At 45.0% G+C, this 23701-nt stretch overlaps 1 pseudogene; it reads right to left on the bottom strand.

The window, feature by feature from the left end:
- Positions 1-16981: 16981 nt before the first annotated feature.
- LOC111185345 (bcl-2-like protein 13) lies at positions 16982-18771 on the bottom strand (annotated as a pseudogene).
- Positions 18772-23701: the final 4930 nt, after the last annotated feature.

Here is a 23701-nt window from a genome sequence, read left to right as displayed (position 1 = left end):
GCAGGCAGGGTATTATTCACTTGATAGGATGACATGAGGACCTAGTGAGACAGTGCATGGATGGAGTCTGGAATGTTACAAATACCTGGTTACTGTGTTCCTTTCCTTTCCTTTTCCTCTGTCCATTCTCACTGACTCGCTAGGTTTTCCAGGGTCTTCCCTAGCTGTTCTGTCCTCCCCATCCTGCAAAGCCCTGCACAAGTGGCTTTTCCTTTTCAATGAATGTCTGCTCCACGTGAGTCACGTGCATGCGTGGAGGATGCACGTTCTTAACAAGTGTGTGGTGAGCTCCTGCACTGCTGCAGGCGTGGCCTTCTCTCTTTGGCTGGATCAGCAGTTCCCCGTGCTCTGGAGCATTACCCTAAACTTCTCTGTCCCCCTACAGCACCTGGCATGCAGTAACGTCTAATAAGGAAGTATGTATGGGATTGCATTGCTTGACTGACTCAGATTTTATATAAGGCACCCAAAATGTTTGGGTAAATATTTTAAAAGTGATTCGGCACATCAGTGATGCCAGTGTCAATCACAATCACCAGGGCTACATGGACGGTTTGTGAAAGAAGGAAGAAGCCAGTTTTCAATCTGGTCTCATGAAATGATACCCATTTCATGATCTTCCAACGCTCTCTTTTTTTTCCGGTATAATTAAATGTTTCTCAAAAAAATCTCCTTTGTGTTTCTGAGGTTTGAAATCCAGTTCCGTGAGGTTTACACAAAAGCTCCATATAGTAATTCTTCTTTCAGGTGAAGTGTTGGATAAATGTTTTTGTGTAATTGAAGAACCAGTATATCTGGTTTTGAACATATATTGTGAACTTTGATGCAAAATAATATATAAATGGTTCACTAATGGTTGAATATATTTTATAAACTTTAACCTAAAAAATAAATGAGAGTTTTAAAATCTATTGGTTGGCTAAAAAGTTTGGGTTTTTCCGTAACATCTTACAGAAAAACCCGAACAAAATTTTTGGCCAACCCAATATTTTCAGGTATTATGATTTTGCAAATTTTGTTTATTAACCAAAAAGCTTTATGTTTTCCACTGTTTTCCATGTTTTATGTTAACCTGATGAAAAAGGCAAAAAAGCAATCCTGGCATTGTACTAACATTTAATAATCATTATATAACAGGTATATTTCATGGAGAAACGGGTCTTGTCCCCTGGCAATTTTTAAATTTACTCTTCAATCCCTAGATATTTAATTTCCAGTTTTCCATGTTCTGTTCACACATGAATGATTAAGAATGAACACCACCAAAGGCCACTTCAGAACATTTAATGGTGCCTAGCCCTTAGGTAGCAGGATACAGAGGGATGAGCTTCCAGCCAACCCAAATAAGTAATCGGGTGACTTTCTGTGAAGTGAGGGGAATGATTTCTGAAAGCAAGATCTGGGAGATGGACACCAGCAAATCCCTGTTGGGGAGCAAAGAGCTGAGACCAAGTTGGAGAGGAAGAATAACTAGGAAAAGTAGTGCAGTGATTCAAACCCAGGTGCCGTTAGTCATTTCAGTATTTTTTTTTTTTTTCGGTACGCGGGCCTCTCACTGTTGTGACCTCTCCCGTTGCGGAGCACAGGCTCACGGGCCCAGCAGCTCCGCGGCATGTGGGATCTTCCCGGACCGGGGCACGAACCCGTGTCCCCTGCCTCGGCAGGTGGGCTCTCAACCACCGCGCCACCAGGGAAGCCCCCATTTCAGTATTTTTAAAGTTTATTTATTTTACTGAAGTATGGTTGATTTACAATGTTGTGTTGATTTCTGCTGTACAGCAAAATGACTCAGTTATATATATTCTTTTTTGTATTCTTTTCCATTATGGCTTATCCCAGCATAGTGAATATAGTTCCCTGTGCTACCATTCTATATGTACTAGTTTGCATCTGCTAACCCCAAACTCCCAGCCCACCCCTCCCCCGCCCCCCTTCTCCTTGGCAACCACAAGTCTGTTCTCTATGTTTGTGAGTCTGTTTCTGTTTCATAGATAAGTTAATTTGTGTCATATTTTAGATTCCACATATAAGTGACATCGTATGGTGTTTGTCTTTCTCTTTCTGACTTAACTTCACTTAGTATGATTATCTCTAGGTCCATCCTTGTTGCTGCAAATGGCATTATTACATTCTTTTTTATGGCTGAGTAGTATTCCATTGTATATATGTACCACATCTTCTTTATCCATTCCTCTGTCAATGAACACTTAGGTTGCATCCCTGTCTTGGCTATTGTGAATTGTGCTGCTATGCATATAGGGATGTGTGTATCATCGAATTATAGTTTTATCTGGATATATGCCCAGTAGTGGGATTGCTGGATCATAAGGCCACTCTATTTTTAGTTTTTTGAGGAACCTCCATACTGTTCTCCATAGTGGCTGCACCAGTTTACATTCTCACCAACAGTGTAGGAGGGTTCCCTTTTCTCTACACCCCCTCCAACATTTGTTAGTTGTAGACTTTTTAAGGATGGCCATTCTGACCGGTGTGAGGTAGTACCTCATTGCAGTTTTGGGTTTTTTAAAATAAATTTATTTATTTATTTACTTATTTTTGACTGCGTTGGGTCTTCATCGCTGCACGCAGGCTTTCTCTAGTTGCGGCGAGCGGGGGCTACTCTTCGTTGCAGTGCATGGGCTTCTCATTGTGGTGGCTTCTCTTGTTGCGGAGCACGGGCTCTAGGCATACAGGCTTCAGTAGTTGTGGCACATGGGCTCAGTAGTTGTGGCTCATGGGCTCTAGAGCGCAGGCTCAGTAGCTGTGGCACACAAGCTTAGTTGCTCTGCGGCATGTAGGATCTTCCCGGACTGGGGCTTGAACCTGTGTGCCCTGCATCGGCAGGCGATTCTTAACCACTGCGCCACCAGGCAGGTCCCCCTCATTGTAGTTTTAATTTGCCTTTCTCTAATGATTCGCAATGTTGAGCATCTTTTCATGTGCCTGTTGGCCATCTGTATGTCTTCTTTGGAGAAATGTCTTCTTAGGTCTTCTGCCCATTTTTTGATTGGATTATTTTTGTTGTTGTTCTTAAGTTGTATGAGCTGTTTGTTTATTTTGAAAATTAAGCGCTTGTCACTTGCATTATTTGCAAATATTTTCTCCCATTCTGTAGGTTGTCTTTTAATTTTGTATATGGTTTCCTTTGCTGTGCAAAAGTTTGTAAGTTTGATTAAGTCTCATTTGTTTATTTTTGCTTTTATTTATTTATTTATTTTTGATATGTACAACACTGCTATATTTAAAATAGATAACCAATAAGGACCTACTGTATAGCATGAGGAGCTCTGCTCAGTACTCTGTAATAACCTGAATGGGAAAAGAATTTGAAAAAGAAGATACATGTATATGTATAACTGAATCACTTTGCTGTATACCTGAAACTAACACAACATTGTTAATCAACTCTACTCCAATATAAAATAAAAATTAAAAAAATAATATGTACAGTCAAGCCCCACTAATATTAATACAAATATCTTAGTATACGTTTGTATTCTTATTATATTTATTATATTTATATATATATCTTATTATATTATATACGTTTGTATTCTTATTATATTATATTTGAATGAATGCATGGAAATTTTTCAAAATATATTTGTTTTTGACGTATAAGTGAGATATAACATTGTTCTAGTTTAAGGTATACAATTTGTTGATTTGATACTTTTATATGTTGCAACATGATTACCACCATAGCTTTAGCTAACACCTCTACCACGTCACATCACTTCTTTTTTGTGGTGAGAACATTTAAGGTCTACTCTCTTGGCAACTTTGAAAGTATATATGCAATGTTGTTGACTATAATCACAAGGCTGAGCATTAGATCTCCAGAACTTACTCATCTCTTAATTGCGAGTTTATAACCTTTGACCAACATCTCTCCAATTCCTCTACCCCCAGCTCCTGGTATCTACCATTCTACTCTGTTTCTACAAGTTCACCTTTTTTAGATTCTCACATATAAGTGAGATTGTACAGTGTTTTTCTTTCTCTCTCTGACTTATTTCACTTAGCATAATACCCTCAAGGTCTGTCCATGTTGTTGCAAATGGCAGGGTTTCCTTCTTTTTCATGGCTGAATAATATTCCATTCCAATATATATATCACGGTATCATTATCCGTTCATCCATTGAGGGTCATTTAGGTTGCTTCCATGTCTTGGCTATTGTGAATAATGCTGCAATAAACATGGGAGTGCAGACATCTTTTTTCTCTTCTTTGGTCGAGCTGTGCAGCTTGTGGGGTCTCAGTTCTCTGACTATGTATTAAACCCGGGCCATGGCAGTGAAAGCCCGGAATTCTAATCGCTAGGCAACCAGGGAGCTCCCAGGTATCTTTTTTTTTTTTAACAGCCGGTTCTTATTAGTTATCTATTTTATACGTATTACTGTATATATGTCAATCCCAATCTCCCAATTCATCCCACCACCACCACCCTGCCACGTTTCCCCCTTGGTGTCCATATGTTAGTCCTCTACTTTTCTGTCTCCTGCCCTGCAAACCGGTTCATCTGTACCATTTTTCTAGGTTCCACATATATGCGTTAACATACGATATTTGTTTTTCTCTTTCTGACTTACTTCACTCTGTATGACAGTCTCTAGATCCGTCCATGTCTCTACAAATGACCTAATTTCATTCCTTTTCATGGCTGAGTAATATTCCATTGTATATATGTACCACATCTTCTTCATCCATTCATCTGTCGATGGGCATTTAGATTGCTTCCATGTCCTGGCTATTGTAAATAGTGCTGCAATGAACATTGGCATGAATGTGTCTTTTTGAATGATGATTTTCTCTGGGTATATGCCCAGTAGTAGAATTGCTGGGTCATATGGTCATTCTATTTTTAGTTTTTTAAGGAATTTCCATACTGTTCTCCATAGTGGGTGTATCAATTTACATTCCCACCAACAGTGCGAGAAGGTTCCCTTTTCTCCACACCCTCTCCAGCATTTGTTGTTTGTAGATTTTCTGATGATGCCCATTCTAACTGGTGTGAGATGATACCTCATTGTAGTTTTGATTTGCATTTCTCTAATAATTAGTGATGTTGAGCAGCTTTTCATGTGCCTCTTGGCCATCTGTATGTCTTCTTTGGAGAAATGTCTGTTTAGGTCTTCTGCCCATTTTTGGATTGGGTTGTTTGTTTGTTTTTTTAATATTGAGCTGCATGAGCTGTTTATATATTTTGAGGTTAATACTTTGTCCGTTGATTCGTTTGCAAATATTTTCTCCCCTTCTGAAGGTTGCCTTTTCATCTTGTTTGTAGTTTCCTTTGCTGTGCAAAAGCTTTTAAGTTTCATTAGGTCCCATTTGTTTATTTTTGTTTTTATTTCCATTACTCTAGGAGATGGATCAAAAAAGATCTTGCTGTGATTTGTGTCAAAGAGTATTCTTCCTATGTTTTCCTCTAAGAGTTTTATAGTGTCCAGTCTTACATTTAGTTCTCTAATCTATTTTGAGTTTATTATTGTGTATGGTTTTAGGGAGTGTTCTAATATCATTCTTTTACATGTAGCTGTCCAGTTTTCCCAGCACCACTTATTGAAGAGGCTGTCTTTTATCCGTTGTATATTCTTGCCTCTGTTGTCATAGATCAGTTGACCATCGGTGCGTGGGTTTATCTCTGAGCTTCCTATCCTGTTCCATTGATCTATATTTCTGTTTTTGTGCCAGTACCATATTGTCTTGATTACTGTAGCTTTGTAGTATAGTCTGAAGCCAGGGAGTCGGATTCCTCCAGCTCCGTTTTTTTCTCTCAAGACCACTTTGGCTATTCGGGGTCTATTGTGTCTCCATACAAATTTTAAGATTTTTTTGTTCGAGTCCTGTATAAATGCCATTGGTAATTCGATAGGGATTGCATTGAATCTGTAGATTGCTTTGGGTAGTATAGTCATTTTCACAATATTGATTCTTCCAATCCAAGAACATGGGATATCTCTCCATCTGTTTGTATCATCTTTAATTTCCTTCATCAGTGTCTTATAGTTTTCTGCATACAGGTCTTTTGTCTCCCTAGGTAGGTTTATTCCTAGGTATTTTATTCTTTTTCTTGCAATGGTAAATGGGAGTGTTTCCTTAATTTCTCTTTCAGATTTTAAATCATTAGTGTATAGGAATACAAGAGTTTTCTGTGCATTAATTTTATATCCTGCAACTTTACCAAATTCACTGATTAGCTCTAGTAGTTTTCTGGTGGCATCTTTAGGATCCTCTGTGTAGAGTTTCATGTCATCTGCAAACAGTGACAGTTTTACTTCTTCTTTTCTAATTTATATTCCTTTTATTTCTTTTTCTTCTCTGATGCTTGTGGCTAGGCCTTCCAAAACTATGTTGAAACATACTGGCGAGAGTGGACATCCTTGTGTTGTTCCTGATCTTAGAGGAAATGCTTTCAGTTTTTCACCATTGAGGATGATGTTTGCTGTGGGTTTGTCATATATGGCCTTCATTATGTTGAGGCAGGTTCCCTCTATGCCCCCTTTCTGGAGAGTTTTTATCATAAATGGGTGTTGAATTTTGTCAAAAGCTATTTCTGTGTCTATTGAGATGATCATATGGTTTTTATTCTTCAATTTGTTCATATGGTGTATCACATTGGTTGATTTGTGTATATTGAAGAATCCTTGCGTCCCTGGGATAAATCCCACTTGATCATGGTATATGATCCTTTAAATGTGTTGTTGGATTCTGTTTGCTAGTATTTTGTTGAGAATTTTTGCATCTATATTCGTCAGTGATACTGGTCTGTAGTTTTCTTTTTTTTGTAGTATCTTTGTCTGGTTTTGGTATTAGGGTGATGGTAGCATCATAGAATCAGTTTGGGTGTGTTCCTTCCTCTGCAATTTTTTGGAAGAGTTTGAGAAGGATGGGTATTAGCTCTTCTCTAAATGTTTGATAGAATTCACCTGTGAAGCCATCTGGTCCTGGACTTTTGTTTGTTGGAATATTTTTAATCAAATTCATTACTTGTGACTGGTCTGTTCATATTTTCTATTTCTTCCTGGTTCAGTCTTGGAAGGTTATACCTTTCTAAGAATTTGTCCATTTTTTCCAGGTTGTCCATTTTATTGGCATAGAGTTGCTTGTAGTAGTCTCTTAGGATGCTTTGTATTTCTGTGGTGTCTGTTGTAACTTCTCCTTTTTCATTTCTAATTTTATTGATTTGAGTCTTCTCCCTCTTTTTCTTGATGAGTCTGGCTAATGGTTTATCAATTTTGTTTATCTTCTCAAAGAAGCAGCTTTTAGTTTGATTGATCGTTGCTATTGTTTTCTTTGTTTTTGTTTCATTTATTTCTGCTCTGATCTTTATGATTTCTTTCCTTCTACGAACTTTGGGTTTTGTTTGTTCTTCTTTCTCTATTTCCTTTAGGTGTGAGGTTAGATTGTTTATTTGAGATGTTTGTTGTTTGTTGAGGTAGGTTTGTATTGCTATAAACTTCCCTCTTAGAACTGCTTTTGCGGCATCCCGTAGGTTTTGGATTGTCGTGTTTTCATTGTCATTTGTCTCTAGGTATTTTTTGATTTCCTCTTTGATTTCTTCAGTGATCTCTTGGTTATTTAGTAACGTATTGTTTAGCCTCCGTGTGTTTGTGTTTTTTACGTTTTTTTCCCTGTAAATGATACCTAATCTCATAGCATTGTGGTCCGAAAAGATGCTTGATATGATTTCAATTTTCTTAAATTTACTGAGGCTTGATTTGTGACCGAAGATGTGATCTGTCCTGGAGAATGTTCTGTGTGCACTTGAGAAGAAAGTGTAATCTGCTGTTTTTGGATGGAATGTCCTATAAATATCAATTAAATCTATCGGGTCTGTTGTGTCATTTAAAGCTTGTGTTTCCTTATTACTTTTCTGTCTGGATGATGTGTCCTTTGGTGTAAGTGAGGTGTTAAAGTCCCCCACTATTATTGTGTTACTGTTGATTTCCTCTTTTATAGCTGTTAACAGTTGCTTCATGTATTAAGGTGCTCCTATGTTGGGTGCATATATGTTTATAATTGTTATATCTTCTTGGATTGATCCCTTGATCATTATTTAGTGTCCTTCCTTGTCTCTTGTAACATTCTTTATTTTAAAGTCATATTTTATCTGATACGAGTATTGCTACTCCGGCTTTCTTTGGATTTCCATTTGCATGGAATATCTTTTTCCATGCCCTATATTTCAGTCTATATGTGTCCCTAGGTCTGAAGTGGGTCTCTTGTAGACAGCATATATATGGGTCTTGTTTTTGTATCCATTCAGCGAGCCTGTATCTTTTGGTTGGAGCATTGAATCCATTCACGTTTAAGGTAATTATCGATAAGTATGTTCCTATTACCATTCTCTTAATTGTTTTGGGTTTGTTTTTGTAGGTCCTTTTCTTCTCTTGTGTTTCCCACTTAGAGAAGTTCCTTTAGCATGTTCTAGAGCTGGTTTGGTGGTGCTGAATTCTCTTAGCTTTTGCTTGTCTGTAAAGCTTTTGATTTCTCCATCAAATCTGAATGAGATCCTTGCCGGGTAGAGTAATCTTGGCTGTGGGTTCTTTCTTTTCATCACTTTAAGTATGTCATGCCACTCCCTTCTGGCTTGTAGAGTTTCAGCTGAGAAATCTGCTGTTAACCTTATGGGAGTTCCCTTGTATATTATTTGGCATTTTTCACTTGCTGCTTTCAATAATTTTTCTTTGTCTTTAATTTTTGCCAATTTGATTAGTATGTGTCTTAGCATGTTTCTCCTTGGGTTTATCCTGTGTGGGACTCTGTGGCTTGCATGGCTATTTCCTTTCCCATGTTAGGGACGTTTTCAACTATAATCTCTTCAAATACTTTCTCGGGTCCTCTCTCTCTCTTCTCCTTCTGGGACCTCTATAATGCGAATGTTGGTGCATTTAATGTTGTCCCAGAGGTCTCTTAGCCTGTCTTCATTTCTTTTCATTGTTTTTTCTTTATTCTGTTCCACAGCAGTGAATCCCACCATCCTGTCTTCCAGGTGATTTATCCGTTCTTCTGCCTCAGTTATCCTGCTATTGATTCCTTCTAGTGTAGTTTTCATTTCAGTTATTGTATTGTTCATCTCTATTTGTTTGTTCTTTAATTCTTCTAGGTCTTTGTTAAACATTTCTTGCATCTTCTGGATCTTTGCCTCCATTCTTTTTCCGAGGTCCTGGATCATCTTCACTATCATTATTCTGAATTCCTTTTCTGGAAGGTTGCCTATCTCCACTTCATTTAGTTGTTTTTCTGGGGTTTTATCTTGTTCCTTCATCTGGTACATAGCCCTCTGCCTTTTCATCTTGTCTATCTTTCTGTGAATGTGGTTTTTGTTCCACAGGCTGTAGGATTGTAGTTCTTCTTGCTTCTGCTGTCTGCCCTCTGGTGGATGAGGCTATCTAAGAGGCTTGTGCAAGCTTTCTGATGGGAGGGACTGGTGGTGGGTAGAGCTGGGTGTTGCTCTGGTGGGCAGAGCTCAGTAAAATTTTAATCCACTTGTCTGCTGATGGGTGGGGCTGGGTTCCCTCCCTGTTGGTTGTTTGGCCTGAGGCGACCCAACACTGGAGCCTACCTGGGCTCTTTGGTGGGGCTAATGGCAGATTCTGGGAGGGCTCCTGCCAAGGAGTACTTCCCAGAACTTCTGCTGCCAGTGTCCTTGTCCTCACAGTGAGACACAGCCACCCCCCTCCTCTGTAGGAGACCCTCCAACACTAGCAGGTAGGTCTGGTTCAGTCTCCTTTGGGGTCACTGGTCCTTCCCCTGGGTCCCAATGCCCACACTGCTTTGTGTGTGCCCTCCAAGAGAGGAGTCTCTGTTTCCCCCAGTCCTGTCGAAGTCCTGCAATCAAATCCTGCTAGCCTTCAAAGTCTGATTCTCTAGGAATTCCTCCTCCCGTTGCTGGGCCTCCAGGTTGGGAAGCCTGACGTGAGGCTCAGAACCTTCACTCCAGTGGGTGGACTTGTGTGGTATAAGTGTTCTCCAGTCTGTGAGTCACCCGCACAGCAGTTACGGGGTTTGACTCTATTGTGATTGTGCTCCTCCTTCCCTCTCAGTGTGGCTTCTCCTTTGTCTCTGGATGTGGGGTATCCTCCTTGGTGAGTCCCAGTGTCTGCCTGTCGATGACGGCTAAGCAGTTAGTTGTGATTCCAGTGCTCTCGCAAGAGGGAGTGAGAGCATGTCCTTCTACTCCGCCGTCTTGAAGCAGTCTCCTCAGTGTGATGCCAGTGTGGTGTGGTAGATTTAAAAGGGTTCAGCTCCAACCTATTTTTATTTTTTGATGGCCAATTCATTACCATCCTCAGGACAGATAAAATAAGGAGTTTTCCCTTAAGTTTGCGGAGTTTGTTGGATTTTGTTTGTGCCATGAGGAAAGGCCAAATATTGAATAATTGGTTGCAAACTAAAAATCTACTATGTAGGGCTTCCCCGGTGGCGCAGTGGTTGGGAGTCCACCTGCCGATGCAGGGGACACGGGTGCGTGCCCCGGTCCGGGAAGATCCCACATGCCGCGGAGCGGCTGGGCCCGTGAGCCATGGCCGCTGAGCCTGCACGTCCGGAGCCTGTGCTCCGCAACGGGAGAGGCCACAACAGTGAGATGCCCGCGTACCGCAAAAAAAAAAAAACAAAAAAAAACTACTATGTAGACATAGAGAATAAATGGCTCTAAATCCCACAAAATCTTGAATTCTGGGACACACGCATACGTATGTGTGTGTGTGCATATATGTGTGTACAAAAAGCACAAAAACTGTTGTAAAAATCTGCAGTCTCGTACCATGGGCAGGTCTAGATTCCACAGTTAAGAAATTAATGTAAAAGTTTGTGATACACCATTGTAAAGCAATTATGCTTCAATAAAGATGTTTATAAAAAAAGAAAACAAGAAAAAGAAAAATTTGTGATAACTCAAGCAGATCCAACAGAAACAAACCTCAAATTGCTCAATAAACCGAAAGCATTTGAGTTTCCCACATAAAAAAGAAACCTAGCTAAAAATGGGCCAAACATTAAAAAATCACAAACCTCACACAGAAGCAGTCTGCTGTAAGGAAGAGTCAGCATATGAGACCATGTGAAAACTGACACCTCCAGAAGCCAAGCCCCTTAGAGCAGCCAGAGAGGCTATGCAATTAGTATGTCTAAAGTTACTGAAGGACCGTAACAGTTAACGTTTATTTAATGCTTGATTTGTAAAAGTATAATTGCTGACGTCAATGGAGAGCTTAAATGACTCAGACTTACAGAAATTAACGAGAATTCAGCACAAAACAGTGAAGTTATAAAAGATATGAAAAAATTTAATAGAGTATGGAACTTAAAAGATATATATACATATACGTGGAGAGAGAGAGAGAGCTCTTTTTGAGTTTCAGAAGAAAAAGGATTCCAAATTGAGGAAAGACATAAGTCCTCAGATTTAAAGGGCTCTCTAAGTACAGTATAAGTAAATAAAAGACAAATGGAAGTGAAACTACAGCACATCATGGATCAAGAGAAAACCTTAAAAGTAACAAAGCAAAAAACCAGATCACCTGCAAAGGTATGACAGTTGCCATCAGCAACATGCATGATATCTCCAAAGTCCTAATGTTCTGGACCCAGATAAGACATCATTCAAGAGTCAGAGTGCGTAATAAACCTTTTCAGAGAAACAAAGGCGAAGAACAACAGATCCTTACAGAAAGAATTGAAAGACAAAGAAAACCGAACCAAGAAGGAAGGAATGAGGGGAAGGGAAGTGAGTGAGGAGGGTGGTGAACAGAAAGTAAATGAGGGTAAGGATTTTCTTTTTAAAAAAAAAAATGGAAAGGACAGTTAAAAGGAGGTGCACCTAAAATGCTGGGCACCAAAAATGTGAAAAACAGCACAGGGAAAGTAGAATTAAAACATCATAAGTTTTCAAGAATGGTAGAGACATCACTTTGGACTTTGATATGTCAATTATGCATGTTAAAAATTTAAAGGATACCATAAAAAATAGAATGTACAAAATCAAAACTTAACAGGGAAAAGAAAGAATAAAGAGAAGTCAGGAAAGAAGCAGGAAAAAGCTGCCAAAAAGAAAAAGGAGTGGCAAAATGAAAACACAGTAGTAGTACAAATAAAACCAGATGCAGCAGTGTCATATATGGATATGATGGATAAATGAAGCAGTCCGAAGTCAGAACTTTTTATATTGCTTTTTTTAATCAGCTATATGCTAAAAGACACAAGTTAGAAACATATGAACCCAGAAAGGTCAAGGACAAACTGATGGAGAAAGATACACTAGGCTTCTCCACGAAATCAGCCAAGCTAAAGGCTGCAGGTACCGCTGGTGCTCAGGACAGACAGAGGACAAGGACAGGGGCAGGGACTGTCTTGGACACCCAGGCTGGGTCATCTGATCAAGGACGTGATGATCAAGTTCCCGGAGGAGATCCCTCTCGTTTCCTTCCTTGACTTCTTCTGGGCCCATTTCTTGAGGATGAGGCACTAAGGGTCGCACTCTTCCAGAGAAATGAAAGAGGTGACCAAAAACCACCTCTGAGTTACCCTGGGCTGTTGGGAACCTCATGGCACATTGGTCAAGATTTGAACACTCATAGGAAGTGGCAGCTGCCATTCCTGTGTCATCACCTGGGCAAGGCATCCCTGACCTCTTGGAGGCAAGACTGCTGGGGAAGCAGCCCTCTCCCTCCTGGCAAGGGGGTTGGGCGCTGCGCCTCTGTGCCTGTGCCTCCCACCCCTCCCCCGGAGTGCCGTGTCCCCGTCCCTCTGCTCAGCTGTTCAGTGGTATGCTGCCAACCTGGGTGACTCGGCTGAAGCTGCCTGATGCCATCTCCAAAGCACTGCTCTCTCACTCTGACTCAGTGTCCCCATTGAGAATCTCCTGATCCTTCAAGGTCCACACCTGATCTCACTGCAGAGCACTCAGGACTCTGCTGTGGCCACCACAGTGGTTTCATACCAGCAAAAACAAAGTGAATTAAACCTAAGGAGAAAAAACTAGCTATACCAAGCAAATGTTAAACAACATAGACTTTTAGACTAAAAAAAAAAAATTAGTAGAAAAGAAAAGATTAATAACATAATGATTAGAAAGGAAAATTTCACCAGGAAGATGGAATCCTGGACCTGTGTACCTCTAAGACATAGGTTCAAATTTTTCAAAGCAAAGATTGACAGGTTTACAAAGAGAAACTGACAAATCCATAGTCTCATAGAAATTTTATACACCCCTCTCAGCAACAGATAACATAAGCAATCAATAAAGTATCTGATAGATAAGAATCGCAAAACATTCCGCTAACAACTCCCAAATAATCCCCTGTGGAGAGCAGACTACATGCTGCCTTATGAAGAGGTTTCCCGGGAGAAAACTAAAAAACCACGGGATTCCACAGGGACCAGCCAATGAGGCCAGTTTCCCTTGTGCCTGAGAAAAAGGCAGGACTAGAAACAACCTAGGGGCTTAGGAAACAACGGTGGAGGGAAAGCCCAGAGCCCAGACTGATGCTGTGAAGAACAGCGACCACAGCACTTCCGAAGGGGGGGTATCAAGAGGGTGGCCCAGACTTCAGGGAACGAAGCCTCCAGACCCTCAGTGGAGCAGACAGCTCAGGGGAAGGCACTGGGCCTCCAGCTGCCCGGTCATGTCTGCTGTAAGTTTGATTAGAAAGGCTATACTGGGTGATCCGGACGGTCGGGCCAAGCTCTGCTTGGTCATCTGGGCAGAGCAACCTTTGCAGATCGGACTGAAGGTTCTTCCTGGGAACGAGAGACTTGTACCAGGTGGAGATTTGAGTTCTCAACACACACTGGCCTCCCTCTTTCCTTTCACCCCCAGCCAAACCCCTCAAATGCCTCCCTTTATAGCCAGGAAGTGGCTGATAGGCTGTAGAACGGGCTCTAAAGAGATGCTGAAATAATTAACTCAGCTGGGTTCACTCTGCAGTTAAGCATCCCCAGGCCGCAGGGAGGTACATACCGCAGGATTTCAGAGGGAAGGTAGGGAGGACTGCGGTTTGGAGGCCCTCCCCCTCTACACACGCACTGTGTGTCTCCAAAGTCGGGTTGCAGGAAATGAGGGCAGAGAGATTAAACAACTGGTTTGGCCAGGGAACAGCACAGTGGAGATGAGAACTCCAGGCTCCCCAAGCCACTGCCGCTGTGTCACGCTGCTGCCTTACTTCCTGTTTTTCCACTCAAGCTAATCATGGCATGAAATATTTGAAAACCAGTTACCAGGCTGAAGAATGCAGTATTCAGGTGGTGAAGGGCGTTATTTACAAAGAGCCAGGAGAACGCAGTCTATCCGTGAAACATCCATCCCCTGCATGTAAAAGAGATGCGAACTACAGCTATTGGGGTGAATATCCTACTTTGTGTTGTGTTTGGCTGACAGTTTGATCACAGCTAGACCTGTTTGGAGTGAGGGATGCTAAAGCTCTCTTTGTTTTTTGGTGTTAACTTTTCAACAAAACTCACCACTTAAAATAGCAAGAAATGAATCAATCCATCAGTCAACCAATCCAGGACCTATATGTTTTTGCCCCAGTCTTAAAATATGTATTTATTTATAATTTGAACAGCATGCAGTGGAAATAAGGTGCTTTCTAAGAACTAAAGCATTTTATTCTTCTTGTAAATAGCTAAGCTAGAAACATTCATTACAGCAAATGGCTTGTTCTGCCATGTACTCATTCGTCATGTGTTCTTTTGTGATGTTGGTTCATTTTTTTTTATGCTCTACAGCAGGGATTGGTAAACTTTCTCTGTCAAGGGCCAGATAGAACATACTTTCAGCTTTATGATCCAGGCTCTCCCTGTGCGATGACTCACCTCTGCCTCTATAACAAGAGGGCAGCCCTGGGAGGGAGGTAAGCAAGGGAGAGCAGCTGGACTTGGCCCCAGGCTGCAGGTGCTAGGTCCCTGCTGGGCAGCGAAAACCGTGCTGTGTGGCCAGCAGAGTTTGCGGGCGAAATGTCCAGTCTATACTTGGTGCAACTAAACATCCTTCATCTGTGCTCTTCATAACCTAACGTACTTGGATGCCTGTCTCACCAAGGAGAGGATAAGCCTGTTGGATGACGGGACAGTACTTCATGATTGGATATTCTCCCGAACTTCACACCAGAAAACATGTCCCAGAGGAAAGAGCGTGGGTTTGACTTTATCCCTTCCCCCATGCCCACCCCTTTGGTAACCACAAGTTTGTCTTCTATGTCTGTGAGTCTGTTTCTGTTTTGTAAGTAAGTTCACTTGTATCATTCTTTTTTACATTCCACGGATAAGTGATAACATATGATGTTTGCTTTCTCTGTCTGACTTACTTCACTTAGTATGATCATCTCTAGGTCCATCCATGTTGTTGCAAATGGCATTATTTCAATCTTTTTATGGCTGAGCAATATTCCTTTGTATATATGTACCACATCTTCTTCATCCATCCCTCTGTCGATGGACATTTATGTTGATTTACATTCACATTGTTGTATTGAATACAACAGATCTTTAGAATGTTTTCATCTGGCAAGACTAAAACCCTGCCACCATTAAACAATACCCCCTTACCCTCATCCAGCACCATTCTTCCTGTCCTTATGAATTTGACTTATTTAGGTAAGTGGACTCATACAGTATTTGTTTTATTGTGGCTGGCTTATTTCAATTTGCATAATGTCCACAAGGTTCATCCTTTTTGCAGCATGTGACAAGGTTTTTTTCTTTTTTAAGGCCAAATAATATTCCTTTGTATGTAGAGACCACATTTTGTTTATCCATTCTTCTATCCCATTCATCCATCCACGGACACTTAGGTTGCTTTCACCTTTTCGCCATTGTAGATGATGGTGCTATAAACACGGGTGTACGAATATCTCTTCAAGACTGTGCTTTCAGTTCTTTTGGGTATATACTCAGAAGCAGAACGGCTGAATTATATGATCATTCTGTTTTTTTTTGTTGTTGTTGTTGTTTGGTGATCGGGATAGATAAAGTAATTTTATTACAAATTTCAGGATTTAAAAAGTAATCTGTTACATTTACTAGGATAATCTGAGATGACCTGTCTCAAGCACATGTGTCCCGTCAGTGACACTGACCTCAGGCATGAAGAGATGCTGTTCCCCGTGAGGGATGCGGTCAGTGGATGAGGCTATGCTGAGTCTCCACGGGCACATGCTGACCGTGATCATTATGGTTTGTCACTCTGGCATTTGGGCCGTGATAAGCTCAGTGTAAGCTTCGGTTATGGCATTCTGAAAGCCAAGCTAGAGAACCTCAAGGGCAGCCTCTCTTTCCTGCTTTTTACTTCAATGATATTTAGGGGACTTCGTGTACTGAATGAGAGATATGATTCACTGGCCTGTAAGCCCACGTGTGGAAACCGTTATCACCTGGCAAGAGACCGCCGAGGAGCGGCCTGACTGGGAAGAAGGCTGAGGCCAGAACCTGCGAATCACCCTAGTCCAGGTCACGGACAGCGATGCCCAGCAAGAGAGACGCTGCCGGCCGGCGAGTCCCCGTCGGCTCAAGGGCGCCCACAGACAAAAGGGCTGGAAGCAACCTCGATAGGCCAGCTAAGCCACCCTCCAGCTTCCAAACGCGGAGACAAACTTGCCCCGCGGTCACGGGCAGGGGCCCCGGGTCTCTTCCGTCTTGTACGTTTAAAGACTAAAGGCAGCATCTTTACAAGCGGAACTGCGGGAAGCATTGGGAGAGCCCTCTCCACAGGGCCTCGGGGCACCCTTGGGGCAAGGCGGCTGAGACCCGGCAGAGCACCTGGGCTGCGAGACTGAGGGTGGGAAGAACAGAGGAGCTGAGAGACCCCAGGCAGGAGTGCGCCAGCAGCTGAGGGGCCCACCACGCCCTCCTGCCTGGGGTCTGCCCCCTAGGCCCCCCCACGGGGACCCTCTCGCTCTGAGACTGTGGCTCTCACGGGATGACGTTGTCCCCGGGGGACGTTTGGCAACACGGGGAGACACGTGGGGTGGGGCTGTCACCACTGGGGAAGGTGCTACGGGGCTGGTGGGCGGAGGCTTCGCACCCTACAGGGCACAGGCGCCTAGGCCCGGGGCCTCCAATCAGACCACCGCGCGCAGCCTCCAGCTCAAGCCCTAACACGTGGGTCGGCCCCCTGCCCTGTGGACCCAAGTCCTCCTGATCCCGGAATGTCCAAGGGATTATCCAGCCAGCTCCTGGCCGCTCCAGTCCGGTCGACACGACTAAAACCTTACGCCTTTTTGTCTTCTCTATCCGAAAAATCTACTTCCTTCTCAGAGCCAGTGCCACCCCAACTGCCACCTCCAGGATGGCAACGGCAGCTGCCCCTCCGCCGAGCGAAAGGGACTTGCCCTCGGGCGGTGGGCCAGCTTTGTCGTGGCCGCCAGACAGGGCCCCGCCCACGGGCCGCCTGCTCTCCGCCCGCCCGGCGGGGCTGCTGGGGGCTCCACCAGGGGCTCTGCTCCCGTTCGGCAGATTCGGACGCGGCCGCTCCCAACTCTTCTTCAGCAAGTTCTGCGGACAGAGATGTCGTGAGGCCGGCTGTCTGGGCGGCCGACCCCTCGGGGCCAGGCTCCCTGGCCGCCGCCTCCGCGCCCTCGGGAACCCCTGCTTCTCCACGTGCGCGAGGTCCGAGGTGGAGGACTTGCTCGCTCTTCTCTCCGGCCCCGTTGCTGTCCAAGCTCTCGACTTCTTCGGGGTCCACTGTGACCTGCTGACAGGACTCGGGACCCGGGGACACCGGTGGGCTCTCGGTGCGCCAGCTCTGGCTGCTGGACAGCGACACGGGGAAGCCCTCGGCCCGCCAGGACGCCGTCGCGGGCGGGCGTCGGAGCCTCGGCGGGGCTGGCGAGCGTGGAGCCGCCCCTGGGCGGGACGTGGATGTCGTTGCTGTCCTCCATGGCCCCGCGGGGCGCTGCTCGTCCTCCTCCGCGGACTCCAGGTTAAAGGAGATTAAAGGCAGTGCCCTAGCCACCCTGCTGCCTGATGCGCTCGGCGGCGTGGTCCTCCGGGAAAGTCGCACCAAACTGCAGCGATGCGCTGCAAGGCTCCTGAGCTTGCCTTGTCAACCCCAAGAGCATTGGTCGTAGCAAAATCGGAGGCACCAACGTCTTATTCCGGCCGCTGGCGTGAACTGCGGCCTCCAGTGTACGTTCCCGACGTGCCTGGTACGCCCCTAGCCTGTGTGCTCCCTGCAGCTCTGCTTGCCTGCAGCGGTCCCTCCACTTCCTTTCCTGAACTGTCTGCCGCTGCTGTGCGCCGCGGAGTCCTCACGGGGGTCTGTCTACCAGGCTGAAGAGCTTTAGCATCCGGCGGAGGGGCGACTGCAAGACCCCGCGCAGAGGCGCCCTCGGCTCCTGCGACGCCTTCTCCCCAGGTGGGCCAAGCGGTCCTCTGCGGAACTTGTCGGGGTTTGTGGGGCTGAACACGGGCAAAGAGTGCCGGGTGAAGCCTGTGCTGGCGAAGCCTTCAGAAATTTCTTCGTCCAGGGATTTTAGCTCTTCTTCAATTTCAGTTTTACCTTTTAATAAAATTTCTTGATCCAGAGATTGTGAAGCCATATCTTGTCGAACCCCTTGGGGTGAGGAAAGATGTTACTCCCGCAGCTCCTCCTGAGAGAGGACTCCCAAGTAGCCGAGGACGGCACACTTTGTTTCATAGTGAGCCCCCAGAGGCACAGTGGGAGAGGACGCCATGAGGTCGGCTGGCAGAGCTCCGGAACGGTCTGCTTGCAGATGTGTAAAACCTGGCCCAGGCCCCTGCCCCCGAAGAGGTGAAAGGCGCAGCGGCGGCACATAACTCTGTTTTTAATTTCTTTTTAAGGCGCCACCGTACTGTTTTCCACAGCAGCTGCACCGCTTCGTATTCCTACCAGCAGTGTACAGTGGTGCCTGTGTCGCCACATCCTCCCCAGCACTTGCTGTTTTCTGGGGGTTTGTTTTGTTTTTGTTTTTTGATAGCACCTTCCTAGTGGGTATGAGGTGGTATCCCACTGTGGTTTTGATTTGCATTTTCCTAATGAATAGTGATGTTGAGCATCTTTCCATGTGCTTGTTGGGAGTAGCACAGATTTTATTTAAGCTCGTTTGTTTGATCATAACTTTTTAACTATTTGGACATACAGCACATGGGCCTCCAACTGAAATCTTGCCTTGAACCCTGCAAACGTTAGGGGCAGACCTGAGTCCAACCCATCCCGAAGCCTTTTACCACCTAGTTAGGTATGGATTGACCCTTTAAAATATTGAGGACAGAAGCATTAGACAGAGACAGCTGATTCTATTAAAGAATTTTGTTTTAGCTAAAGAAGAGAAAACTAAGAAGTGTCTACCTTATCCAGCACCTTGTGTAAGGCATGCAGGTCCCACACCTCCAAGTGCAGTGCCTAAACCAGCAGGTCAGCATCACCTAGGGAGCGGTAGACACACAGATGCTCTAGCCCCACTCCAGGTAGACTAACTGTGAGCTGTCCGAGCTTTGACGTTTGAGACGCACTGGTCTGTGTGTTCATGAGGGTACAAGGAAGACTAAAAACAAACAGCTCGAGCAACACCATCAGTGACTTTACTGAGCACTCACTGTGCACCAAGAACTGAACGATGCTTTTCATGTATTATCATAACATAGGTAAACACTTTACAGAAAACTGAGGCTTAGAAATGTTACTTGCCCCACGTCATGGCTAGTAAGCAGTGGAGCCAGGATTTAAACCCAGGCAGTCTGAAAATAGAATCTGATGAACTTCACATACTATTTCATCTCGTAAAGGAACCAGAGGATTAGAGGGAACAGATAAATAATGACGGAATAAATAAATGAACCGTCATAAATGGAAATCTTAAGTTCAGGAGTTAATCACTGCGGGCTGGCGTGGCTTTTTCCCCAGTTCTGAAGCTTCCTCCTAAGTGGAGAACAGAGGGGACCCCTGGTCTGTGGTGGAGCCCAGGCACTTCCGAGGCCCTGGACCTCCAGCGCCCACCTCCCTCCAGAGAGCTCGGGCTCAGCAGCGCCCCCTGCAGGAGGGTTCGGAGGAAGGTCGGGCTGCGTGGCCGGTCTGTCCCTGTGGGTTCGGGGTTCCGAAGCCCACTCTTCACAGACAGACCAGCTGATGTTTGGAGCTCCTGCCTGCCTTACTCTTCCTCACATTCCTCTGTCATTTCAGAACTTGGTCTGAGAAGGGAGGGTGCATTTTTTCAGGCTCCCTCACACTTCAGCATGCACCATTTAAATCATTTGTTTATTTTAAATAATATTTTTTATTTGTTGGTACCTGCTTCTGCTCATTTTCAAAAAGGACTTCCCCAACAGAAAAAAGAATTTAAGTTTTGCAGCAAATATAGGTACATATAATATTTATGTTAATATTTATTTTTAATATATGTTTAAATAATACTGATCCTGTAATATTTCATTTTAAAGAATAGTTCAAATAAGTCAATGTTTAATGTAACATAAATACTTATGTAATATAATCTAAAGAGTTTCACGAACTTTCAAAATATTAAAGCTCGCTAAACAAGTGACTCAACTGTGTTTCTCCACAAGGCTCTTCCAAGGACGATGCTCAAGAAAGGATACCAGCATCCGGTCACAGGGCCAGGTCCCCCGGCTCCCTTCAGCTTAAGGTAAGTTGCCACACATGGTGGTAACTCACATCTACTCCCATCCACACGAGGAATTTGGGTGCTTTTGAAGATGATGTAGCAGGTACTGCCCGTCATTTTTGTGTGTAAATTACCTATGGAACATGGGCTTGAAGGGCTGATACAAACTTAAAACCAGTTTATTTGGGCTGTACCTGCTTAGCAATCCAGTGATGGGCGAGGCTTGTTCCATGGCCATGACTGCAGTTCTCAGGGCGTCTCAAGTGTATGGAACAGAGGTTCCAGCCCCAGCGTTTGACGGTAAGAAGCAAGCAAGCAGTGATGAAGACAGCATTCCAGGCTTTATTTGTTTGCTTACTGACCATTGAGATGAAAGGGCACGATGGAGCTAGTATTTCCTCCAACTGAAGTGAGCACAAGCCAGGTGCCTTTCAATACCTGAAGCGCTGGGAGGGTGTCAGTTTGGTTGGAACAATGGTCATCAAACCCTGAGGGTCCCAGAGCCGAGAGCAGAGGTCACACTGCCAAGAAGGAAACGTTGAAAGGAAGGCATTGAAAGGATCGGTGAGAACACCCTGCATGGCTTTATTTTTCTCCCGGGTGTTACTGAGGCGAGAAAGTTGGGTCTCAGAGAATGGAACGTCCTGGTGCCCATGGAGGCTGCGACGTGCTGTGTAGCATCAGAGACACAATCTCACTGCAGTCTTGAGATGTCAGGGGAGAAACTTCATTTGATCCTGCTAAGCTTACAGAGTATAGATGGAGAGAAAGACTAAAAGTAAGCAATGAGCAGGTTAGGGGGAAAGCCTCCGAAGGATCCTTCCTTATAGATAATCAAGTTGGGGGAGCGGGGGATACCTCTCACTGTAGCTGAATTCCCTGGACACACTTAGTCCCAGACCACTCAGAATGCTCTGGGCCACAGTCCCTTTCAGACAAGCCACGAGCAAGGGCTGAGAAAGACAGACTAATCCCCATATTAGCCGGGGTGGAGGTAATAAGCAAGGTCAATCGGCCTGAGGGAGGATGCATCACATGTAAATGATTTTCGGAATAGCCGTGCCCTGTTCCCTTTCTCCAGCTCCAGGCTGACAGCGCCCAGTCAACTTCCAGTCATTGTTCCATCTGTGAACGTTGCCTCTGGCAGAGACCTACCTGTTCCCCGGCAACAGTGCTTCCTGTTTACTGAACACCCTGGTACTTCTCGCCACCTTGTTTCAGCTTCATCACACTCTGCAAGGTAGGTTTTATGTCCATTCAAGAAATGAAGGCAGTGAGCCCCTGAGAGCTTTGCAAAGCGACGGCAGACACAGGAGAAGAGCCCAGGTCGAAGCCCAAGGCTGTTGATGCCAAAGCTCGTGCACCTTAACCTCCTGCTGTGCTGTCTGTCACAGGGCGAGGCGGACTTTGGACAGGACGTGTGACCCAGGTGAGTGCCTATCAGCTACCCATTAATCCTTCAAAAGAGAATTTCAGTCTCAAATTATGAAAATTGTGTGAGGAACACCTGAATAGACCGCATTTGTGAAATGTATATGACTTGGAGAGAACGAAGACGAAGGAATGGGTTTTCTCGTCTTGAGCAGAATCAGGCCAATAACTTGATTTCCTTCCCAGAGAGTTTCCATCACTTCCCTCGCCCAGAGCAGAGTCATCTCCCAACCTCTGGCTGCAGAAGGGTCCCCAGCTCAGGTCAACCAGCTGCCTTGATAGAACCTGCTCTACTGAGTTTCTGCTGGCCCTCAGTTTCCCCAGAATTTCCATTCCTAAAGGGCTTTGGGGCAGCAGTCTTATCTGAAAGAGGCCGTTGAAACTCCAGTGTTACGGCATTTTGCATAAAATGGAAGCAGCGTGATCGTCTACATCAAAGGAGGGTGGGAGCCCCAGACCTCCCCACTGGAGGCCTCTGCTCTCACCTCTGATCCCTTTCCTCTGCCCACTGCTCTGTGTCCTCCCTGGGGGCCCCTGTTCCTCTTGTCCAGCTGTTTACGCTCTCAGACTTAAGAAGTCAAAGGAAAATGAGGACAGAGTTCACGAGCACCTCCAGGCTCCACCACGGCCCCGGCTCTGTTTTTTTTTCTGGAAAACATGGCTCAGCCGGTGGTGATGGACAAAACCTCAAAGAAGGGGTCTGCGTTGCCTGTGCATCTCCACCCACTCTGCAGGGGGGTCTTAACTTTCAATCATCGCTGATCTACATGATTTTATTATCAGACTGTCGTGGACACAGGCTAAGGGCACTCAGACTGTGCTCCCGGCTCCCCCCGGCGGCCGCCTCCTGTCCCCTTCGGCTCGTGCAGGAGGAGGGGAGAGGCTGGTCCAGAACCCCCTGCATCACCGCCACTGTGGCAGGGCTGAGCCGCCACCTCCTAGCAGTTCTGCAGCCTCAGACAAGCACTGAGCCTCCAGGCCTCGGTGACCCTGGCGTCGGGGTGGGGGGGGCATTCATCTTAGAGATGGGAGTTGTGAGGAATCCTGCAAGGTGCTCAGCTCAGCACGGGCTCCATCAGTGACCGTCTCCCATTTCTCCCAAACGGCCATGTTCGAATGTCTCTGCTGCCAAGAGGCCTGAGAGTCATGGTGTCCGGATTTAATACACGCTGACACCATCTGGGAAAGGGTTAAAGCCTGAGCTTGTTTCCACAGCTGACCTCTGCCGGGACCCCACAGAGATGCAGGCTCCTGGGGGCCAGCCTCACGCAGATGAACATCTTCAGTTCCGTCCGCATCATCCAGCCCCATGCAGGCCCTTCTCCCACCTGCTTGACCCTGACGTCCCTCTGTGCAAGTGTGAAGTTCTTCATCCTTTAATTGGAGATCATGCTTCAATCGTAAAATTTCCCTTTCTGCGCCCACCCTCTGCCCTCTGCCCTCTGCCCCCTGCCCCAGCACTGTGAACCCAGATGGCCATTTCTTTTTTCCTAAAACGAGCCTCATTCCCACTGTTATAAATGTGGGGCAGGTAGAAGGCTCAGGGGTGGGGCTGTGTGCTGAGCATCCTTATCTGAGTGTTTAGACACAGCTGGCAGATCCCTGTTCCCTGTTGCCCCTTCTAAGAGAGAGCAGGGGAGGGTCCTTCTCTCGCCTTGGCCCAGGTAACCCCACTGGCACATAA

Source organism: Delphinapterus leucas, chromosome 6 (assembly GCF_059928025.1).
Source record: "Delphinapterus leucas isolate spDelLeu-1000000601 "Yukka" chromosome 6, BTC_Dleu_Yukka2, whole genome shotgun sequence".
Classification (NCBI taxonomy): domain Eukaryota; kingdom Metazoa; phylum Chordata; class Mammalia; order Artiodactyla; family Monodontidae; genus Delphinapterus; species Delphinapterus leucas.
The sequence above is the reverse complement of the archived record's forward strand: the minus strand, read 5'-3'. Positions and strand labels throughout refer to the sequence as shown.